This window comes from Salvelinus alpinus, chromosome 6 (assembly GCF_045679555.1).
Source record: "Salvelinus alpinus chromosome 6, SLU_Salpinus.1, whole genome shotgun sequence".
Taxonomy (NCBI): domain Eukaryota; kingdom Metazoa; phylum Chordata; class Actinopteri; order Salmoniformes; family Salmonidae; genus Salvelinus; species Salvelinus alpinus.
In genome coordinates, this window is record NC_092091.1 from 12,325,760 (window position 1) to 12,335,028 (window position 9,269).

Genomic DNA, 9,269 nt, shown 5'->3' on the forward strand with positions numbered 1-9,269 from the left:
GACTGGAGGGCGTCGCTGGAGGCTCCGGACTGGAGGGCGACGCTGGAGGCTCCGGACTGGAGGGCGTCGCTGGAGGCTCCGGACTGGAGGGCGTCGCTGGAGGCTCCGGACTGGAGGGCGTCGCTGGATGCTCCGGACTGGAGGGCGACGCTGGAGGCTCCGGACTGGAGGGCGTCGCTGGAGGCTCCGGACTGGAGGGCGACGCTGGAGGCTCCGGACTGGAGGGCGACGCTGGATGCTCCGGACTGGAGGGCGACGCTGGAGGCTCCGGACTGGAGGGCGACGCTGGAGGCTCCGGACTGGAGGGCGACGCTGGAGGCTCCGGACTGGAGGGCGTCGCTGGAGGCTCCGGACTGGAGGGCGTCGCTGGAGGCTCCGGACTAGCGTCCTTTGTTGGAAGCCTCGTGCCATAACTCCTCACTGGAGGTTTCGTGCCATGGATCCTCACAGGAGGCTTCGTGCCATGGATCCTCACAGGAGGCTTCGTGCCATGGATCATCACAGGAGGCTTCGTGCCATGGATCATCACAGGAGGCTTCGTGCCATAAATCATCACAGGAGGCTTCGTGCCATGGATCATCACAGGAGGCTTCGTGCCATGGATCATCACTGGAGGCTTCGTGCCATGGATCATCACTGGAGACTTCTTGCCATGGATCATCACAGGAGGCTTCGTGCCATGGATCATCACTGGAGGCTTCGTGCCATGGATCATCACTGGAGGCTTCTGGCCATGGATCATCACTGGAGGCTTCGTGCCATGGATCATCACTAGAGGCTTCGTGCCATGGATTATCACTGGAGGCTTCGTGCCATGGATCACCACTGGAGGCTTCGTGCCATGGATCACCACTGGATGCTTCTTGCCATGGATCATCACTGGAGGCTTCGTGCCATGGATTATCACTGAAGGCTTCTTTCCATGGATCACCACTGGAGGCTTCTTGCCATGGATCATCACTGGAGGCTTCTTGCCATGGATCATCACTGGAGGCTTGACTCTGGGAGAAGGCACATGACTCACCAGGCTGGGGAGACATGCAGGAGGCCTCGTCCTTGGCCGAGGCACCGGATACACTGGGCCGTGGAGGCGCACTGGAAGTCTCGAGAAAAAAGCCTGCACAACCCGTCCTGGCTGTATGGTGGCTTTGGCCCTGCACCTGCGGTGCGCAGGCACAGGACGCACTGGGCTGTGCAGACGCACTGGAGACACAGTGCGCAAAGCTGGCGAAGGATAACCCGGGCCGAGGAGACCCACTGGAGACCAGATGCGCTGAGCCGGCATCATCTCTCCTGGCTCGATGCCCACTCTAGCCCGGCAGATGCGAGGAGCTGCCATGTAGCGCACCGGGCTATGAACACGTACTGGAGACACCGTGCGCTCCACCGCATAGCACGGTGCCTGACCAGTACGACGCTCGCCATGGTAAGCACGGGGAGTTAGCTCAGGTCTCCTACCTGACTCCGCCAATCTCCCCGTTTGCCCCCCCGCAAAAAAATGATGGGGCTGCCTCTCGTGCACTTCTCCTCGAGCCAACTTCTTATAGCGTCGCCGCTCCGCTTTTGCTGCCTCCAGCTCCTTTTTCAGACGGCGATACTCTCCTGGCTGTGCCCATGGTCCTTTGCCGTCCAAAATGTCCTCCCATGTCCAGGAGTCCATTTCCCCACGCTGCTTGGTCCTTTGTTGGTGGGTGATTCTGTAATGAACGTCGTCGGGAGAAGGAGAAGAGGACCAAGGTGCAGCGTGGTAAGTATTCATAATACGTTATTTTAATAAATATGAACACTCTAACAAAACGACAAACGAACAGTTCTGTAAGGGGACGAAAAACACTAAACAGAAAATAATCACCCACAACTCAAAGTGGGAAAACAGGCTACCTAAATATGGTTCTCAATCAGAGACAATGATAGACAGCTACCTCTGATTGAGAACCACACACGGCCAAACACAAAGAAATAGACAACATAGAACACCAGACATAGAATGCCCACCCAAACTCACGCCCTGACCAACCAAAATAGAGACATAAAAAGGATCTCTACGGTCAGGGCGTGACACAGAGATTATTTATTTAGAGAACAACATAACACTTGTATATTTTCTTACAGGGCTACAGTAATTAAGACAGTAGCCCTGCTGTGGAAAATTGTACTTTATTGAAGAAACAATGTCTGAATTGGAATGTGTTAGGGAGAGTTTATTATTATTATTATTAGGAAGTTATCTTAACCAAAGAAACAGATACAAACCTTTGTTATAATAATATTTAAATTGGCATCATACATTGCTGCAATCCATGTCAGTTTAATTTACAATGTGGTATTTTAATTAAGTTGATCATGACTTTATTTTCGTAGAAGAGTAGCCTCAATGTAGTTAACTAAATCATAGGCCTAATTGATATAGGCTGCATTGTTAACACATTTAATTGCAGACAATTACGCCTACATCTAGGCAGTGCAGCATGTGTTCAATATTTTCAACTTCTGCATTGCTTTACCGTACACACAGACTCCGACTAGCTAGATTTTAGCTAGTTGAAAAGCAAAGCACATGTACGGAAAATACTGTCACGGCTTTCTAATTCCTCCTCCTCGGACGAGGAGAGGCGAGAAGGATCGGACCAATACGCGGAGTGGTTAGTGTCCATAATTTATTAGCATCGAACTGAACACTATAATGAAACAAAATAACAAATAGAAAACCGACAAACAGTCCCGTGTGGCTCAACGACTACACGGAAGACAAACACCCACAAACCACAAGTGAAACCCAGGCTGCCTAAGTATGATTCTCAATCAGGGACAACGATTGACAGCTGTCTCTGATTGAGAATCATACCCGGCCGGACACAAACATCCCAACATAGAAAATACCACATAGACAAACCCACCCAACTCACGCCCTGACCAACTAAATAAATACAAGAAAAAGGAAAACAGGTCAGGAACGTGACAAATACAGTCTAGACATCTGGCAAAACAAAATGCAAACGCATCTGGTAGTCAACAAACATGGAGAACTTTGATGAAAGGCTATCAGAACAAGTTCAGAAATCAAAAACATCTTTATGATACCTCATGTAGGGATTTCAAAGACACAAAAATGAGTTTGAACTCCTGGAAAGAGACCTGGGAGGTAATGGGGGTAGATGTGGTAAACAGGTCAATGGAATGAAGACTGGGGGGATAGAAGGACACTGGATTGGCGCACATTCAACAAATCTAACAAAGTGGATATTTGTCAAATCCGTCATGACTGATATATTGTAACAGGCCCGTAATGTGGTTACTAACATCCGATTTGTATATATTTGAAATCGGTTGTGGTAGTCAAAGCTGTTTTTAACTGTAATGCACTTGATTTGACGATGACGTGAACATATATTGGGGTTGACATCCATACAAGCATTATACTCTGATTTCTACCTCAACATAGTGTGAAATACACATTTAAACAATAGCCTAATTTTAGGCTCATTTTGCTGGGGGGGGGCATTAGGGAGATTCGGAATGGAGATGCAGGTGAGAAAACTGTGCAGCCTTTTAACTTCATGCTATCTTGGGTGAGCTCCTATGTCAAGCGCCAGAAAAACACAGGTATTTTCGTTTAGCCGTTTGCTTGTAATTAGCTGGATGGCTATAGAGATTAGCCCTGAATCACTATGAGTGATGTGGTGCAGACCAATGTATTGGATGTGTATCACAGTTCCCCAAAGAGCAAGAAGTGTGAATGCTCTAACGTCTGCTGAGGCTGCATTGCAGTAAACGCTGTAAGGTCACTGCAGACGTTGGATGATTCTTCTTCTTTCTTTGAGATTGGGTTGGTGGATCACATCCAACTTTTAGATGCATACACCACCACCTACTGCACCGGAGTGTGAGGCCAGTCAGTCCTCTCATGATCCCTCACCCTGTACCCATATTCCTCTACCACTCTCTTCAGCATACAACACTTTCTGTACTGCTCTGACCCTGGCAACCTCAATCTGCCTTCCTCTCACTGGACACCTCTGATCTCCAGCACAATGGGCACCTCCACAGCATACACACAACTTTCTCCACCCGATACTACACTTTCCTTCATCTCATGCACTCCTGCACACTTCTCACATCTAGGAATCTCCCACCTACATACTGCTGCAACATGACCATAAGCTTGGCACCTAAAATCTCTGACGGAATAGCTAACACATCCTAACTTGACGTTGTCGGGCCAGTTGTTGGCTTGACCATGCAGAGCCTTTAGAACCCCTTAAGGTGAACTTTTGTAGAATCATGACACTTTCGAGTTGTCAGTTCATCGTTCCCCGGTAGGCTAAATTTCCTTCTGTAGGAGGAGGGGGCAATTCATGAATATTCATGAGCCTCGACAGAACCCGTCGGGTGATTGGTTGAGCCTTCTTGAGTGCATAACATTTTACGTTGACATATTAGTGACGTCACACAGATGCTCTACAGAGCCGTCTGTTTAGCTAGCTGATTGCATGGGCAGTTAGCACCGACCAAACTACTTGGGAAACCCAGCTTCAGCTTGATCACCAAATTAATTGGGAAATAAATTAAAGCCTCACCAGCTAGCTAGCAGTTTATTTTAGTTTCACTGTCTGATCATTCAAAAAACGAGCCCACTAATTGTTATTTTGACCTTTCCACAATTGGTCTGGTACGTGTTGCTTGATATGAGCAAGTTAACACAAATGTATTAATCCACGATAAGTTATTGGCTACTGCCTGGCCAGTGATCTAGGTAGCTACATTTCAGAAATGAGCTATCCTCTTAAATGCAGTGGTCAGTGGATAAAATAAGTCGAAGAGTTGAAAATATTTGTCTAAAAAGAATTAGTCGCCAGCTATTGTTGGTTATCATGTCTAACCAGTTGGCTCCTGAAGCCTATCTATGTCCCCATGAGCTCCCGAGTCTAGCTAATGTTAGCTAGCTAGCATTTCTGAATCAAATACTGTAGCTAGCAAGCCCTCATCGACAACAATTTTATTAGGAAGCAGGAATGTCAGATTCGTATTTAAATGTTATGTTAACTGTCATTGAATTTGGTGGTTAATACTGGTTTCAGATCCTATAGAAATTGTCCGCCATTTTTTGTGTTTCGGTAAGCAGAGTGACGTTGCGCACTCAAAAAGGCTTAAGCCAATTACCTGACGGGTTCTATGTCAAGACTCTTGAATATTCTTTATGAATAGGCGTCCTGCGTGCTCTGGGCATTGCTGAATCAAATGAACAAAATGAGTCAAAAGATTCGTTCGTTTGACTGAATGAGTCGAAAAAATGAGAGTCAATAGAAGAGCTGAACTTCCCATCACTAGTTGTAATATGTCATATTCTTTCATTTATGTTTATCCTATTCCGATTTCGTTGTTCCTGATAGGATGTTACTTCATTGGGAGCAGGAGTATTGAATGAAGCCAATGACCATTTCGTCTGTCTAGTATCAAGCCGGCTTGACACCGTAACAACGTCAGATCAGCTGGTCTGTATAGATCCTCAGTTATTTTCGTTGCAACCACGATTATTTTAGCCTGGAGCTCCATGTAATCTCCCGTTAGTAGCATATAAAAAAAATCCAGTGCTAACCTGTAGGTGTTATGATGCTGATGGTTTTCGAGACTGATGGTTGGTGGCTACCATTACAGCTCCATCTAGTTGTCGCATTGAGGATAACAGTTGTTGACAACTGTAGCATTTTAGCTAAGCCTAACCTGTTATCTAACCTTAACCTCTGTCTCCTAACCTGACACATTAGTTCTCCTAACCTGACACGTTAATTCTCCTAACCTGCTTGTAAACAAACCAACAGTGCCGACAACCCATCAATATCACCCCACAGGTGAGTGTTAAATTCTGCATCTTTGTTGCCATGCACCCACCATCTGAATGTCTTTGATGTATTTGTGTATCCATGGGCATTAACAACAAATGAAAGAAGACACATGGAAGGAGATAAGATCCCCCTTTAAAAGCCTACAGCCTTTTGGGTAATGTTAAGTGAAATGGGGAAGTAGATTTTGAGATTGTATCAAGGGGAAGGATGATTCTCGACACATGCACGTTCTTTACTTTTTTCTAATTCTAAAGAAGCCGAGCCACATGTGTTTTTGATCGTTGTTGGGTGAAGAGCCAGCACACCTCAAGGGAGTACAACCAGCAAGCCCTGTGTAATGGAGACACATTCTACTAGACCTACATGTATTGTTTACTCTACACTCAATCGCATAGACTAGAGCCAGCTGGAAGTGTGCATTGTGAACCATACACTTGCTTACCATTCACTGTAAGGGATTTCATCATTTTGGAAGCAATGCAATATGTTTAAAAACACTTACAGATATGTCCATGACAGTTTTCCGTCTGCTAGCGTCTGGCCTAGTGGTAGCGGCTGACTCCGGATTACACACACGCCTGCGACTGGGTTACTAATCATGCCATGGCTCCTACTCTCTGTCTCTCTCTGTACCTCTCTCTCTCTGTTACGAATGTCTAAGCAAGAAAAAGCAATGTACATGTATTTATTAAACAAAAATAAAGTACATTTTCTAATTAAGACAAAATTAAACGACTTTACTCACTTTCTTCTCACAAGCCTAGAATAAAACAACTCATAAAATGATCCAACATTCATTAGTAAAATATTGAGTCTATAAACAGGAATAGCAGGGTGCTTTGTTTGTGTTGGACTATGTTGAGAACAGTGGAGGCTGCTGAGGGGAGAACAGCTCATAATAATGGCCGGAACGGCGCAAATGGAATGGCATCAAACATCTGGAAACCATGTGTTTGATGTATTTCATACCATTCCACTGATGCCGCTCCAGTCATTACCAAGGGCCCATTCTCCCCAATTAAGTTATCACCAACCTTCTGTGGTTGAGAACAAGGTTAGAAGTTTGCTACCATCCTTGAAAGATTCATTTCGGTGGGTGGAGTCAGGACGGGCCCAAGAATATTATTCAGCTTTTTTAGAATTTGTGTCTCTGTCACGTTCTGACTTATATTTTCCTTTGTTTTGTCTTTATTTAGTATGGTCAGGGCGTGAGTTGGGGTGGGCAGTCTATGTTATTTGTTTCTATGTTTAGGTTTGTTCATTTAGCCTGATATGGTTCTCAATCAGAGGCAGGTGTTTTGCATTGTCTCTGATTGGGAGCCATATTTAGGTTGCCTGTTTTCACTGTTGGTTTGTGGGTGTTTGTCTTCCGTGTCAGTGTTTGTTGCCACACGGGACTGTTTCAGTTAGTTCTTTTGTTATTTTGTATTGTGTCTTGTTTTCGTGGATTATATTAAAACATGGAAACTTACCACTCTGCGTATTGGTCCTCCGATCCTTCTCGCCTCTCCTCGTCAGATGAGGAGGAAGAGATAGACAGCCGTTACAGAAACACCCACCAACCAAGGACCAAGCAGAGTGGTAAAGGACAGCAGCAGCAGCGGCAGAAGACACAGGACTCATGGACTTGGGAGGAGATTCTGGACGGCAAGGGACCCTGGGCTCAGCCAGGGGAATATCGCCATCCCAAAGCAAAGTTGGAGGCAGCGAAGGCAGAGAGGCGCTGGTATGAGGAGGCAGCGCGGCGACGCGGTTGGAAGCCTGAGAGTCAGCCCCAAAAATGTATTGGGGGGGGGGGGACACGGGGAGTGTGGCTAAGCCAGGTAGGAGACCTGAGCCAACTCCCCGTGCTTACCGTGGAGTGAGAGGGCGTCGTACTGGTCAGGCACCGTGTTATGCGGTGGAGCGCACGGTGTCCCCAGTACGCGTGCTTAGCCCAGTGCGGGCTATTCCACCTCGCCGCACTGGCCGGGCTAGGTTGGGCATCAAGCCAGGTGCCATGAAGCCGGCTCAACACATCTGGTCTCCAGTGCGTCTCCTCGGGCCGGTGTATATGGCACCAGGACCTGCATCAGCCAGGACCTGCCAGAGCCGTCAGCCAGCCAGGAGCTGCCAGAGCCGTCAGTCAGCCAGGACCTGCCAGAGCCGCCAGCCAGCCAGAAGCTGCCAGAGCCAGTCAGCCAGGAGCTGCCAGAGCCAGTCAGCCAGGACCTGCCAGAGCCGTCAGCCAGCCAGGACCTGCCAGAGCCGTCAGCCAGCCAGGAGCTGCCAGAGCCGTCAGTCAGCCAGGACCTGCCAGAGCCGTCAGTCAGCCAGGACCTGCCAGAGCCAGCCAGCCAGGACCTGCAAGGGAAAATACTATAAAGGAGGTAATTCCTAATCAATGGCTGCTTGGACTGTCCTCTCCCTAATATCTGGGCCACAGAAATCTTTAATTACATATCGTTATCCTCATAATATCCTACAGAACACCCTGACCAAGACATGGACTTGGATCAACATTACAGCACAACAAAGACCAATTCAAGTTCAAATGAGGCGGAGCCAAAGGAATATCAATTCAGTTAGTATTTCATTAAATTGTTATTTCACTCCATGCCCAGTATTTGAACTTCGAGAGAACAAGTATGTCAAAGCCTGCCTTATGCCCAAATTTAGGAATCTAACTCGGCAAGAGGAGAGAACATTATCCATCACACCATGAGGAAAAGAGCGAGGCATGTCAAATGATGTCATTTGACCTGTAGTCTTCATTCCTATAGTGTACTTCAGCTATCTAGGCTATATGCCCTGTCTGAAATATATTCTTTGGTTAAAGTAATGCACAGTATGTATTCAGTTTCACTTAGTTTGCCGTGTGCTGTTCATACCTTTGTTGGTTTTATTCATATTACAACTTTAAAAGCTAACTGAGCTGAAATATATTGCCGGTATAGAAGACATTACAAAATAAACCGTTGATTATCCAGTGGATTTAGGATTATAACTAATGCAATTCAAATGTATCATTGTTACATTTGCTAAATTGTCTCCTCTGAGGATATAAAACACTTGGTACCTAATGATCATTTAGTTGATCTGTAAAGTGCTTTTCAAACATTAGGCTACACACAATGCTATGATAGCACTCACCCCAATGATGCACTATGCTCTAGCCATTTGGTGTCAGAATGCGCACCACTACTATATGTTAGTAATGAACCTCTCCTCCACCTACAGTGCTGGAGAAGCATATGGGCTTATCCCTAATTTCACCATGGGCACTTTACCATTCTGTCTCAGCCCCATGAGACATTCTTCTGACACAGACATGATGTAATACCATGAAGGGCTGCGTTACCCCTTAAACCATACTGAGAGCTAGAAAGAGCCCTTTCTATGTGTGTTGAGTGGGTTTATACTGCGACTTAGAGGGAGTTAGTTGGA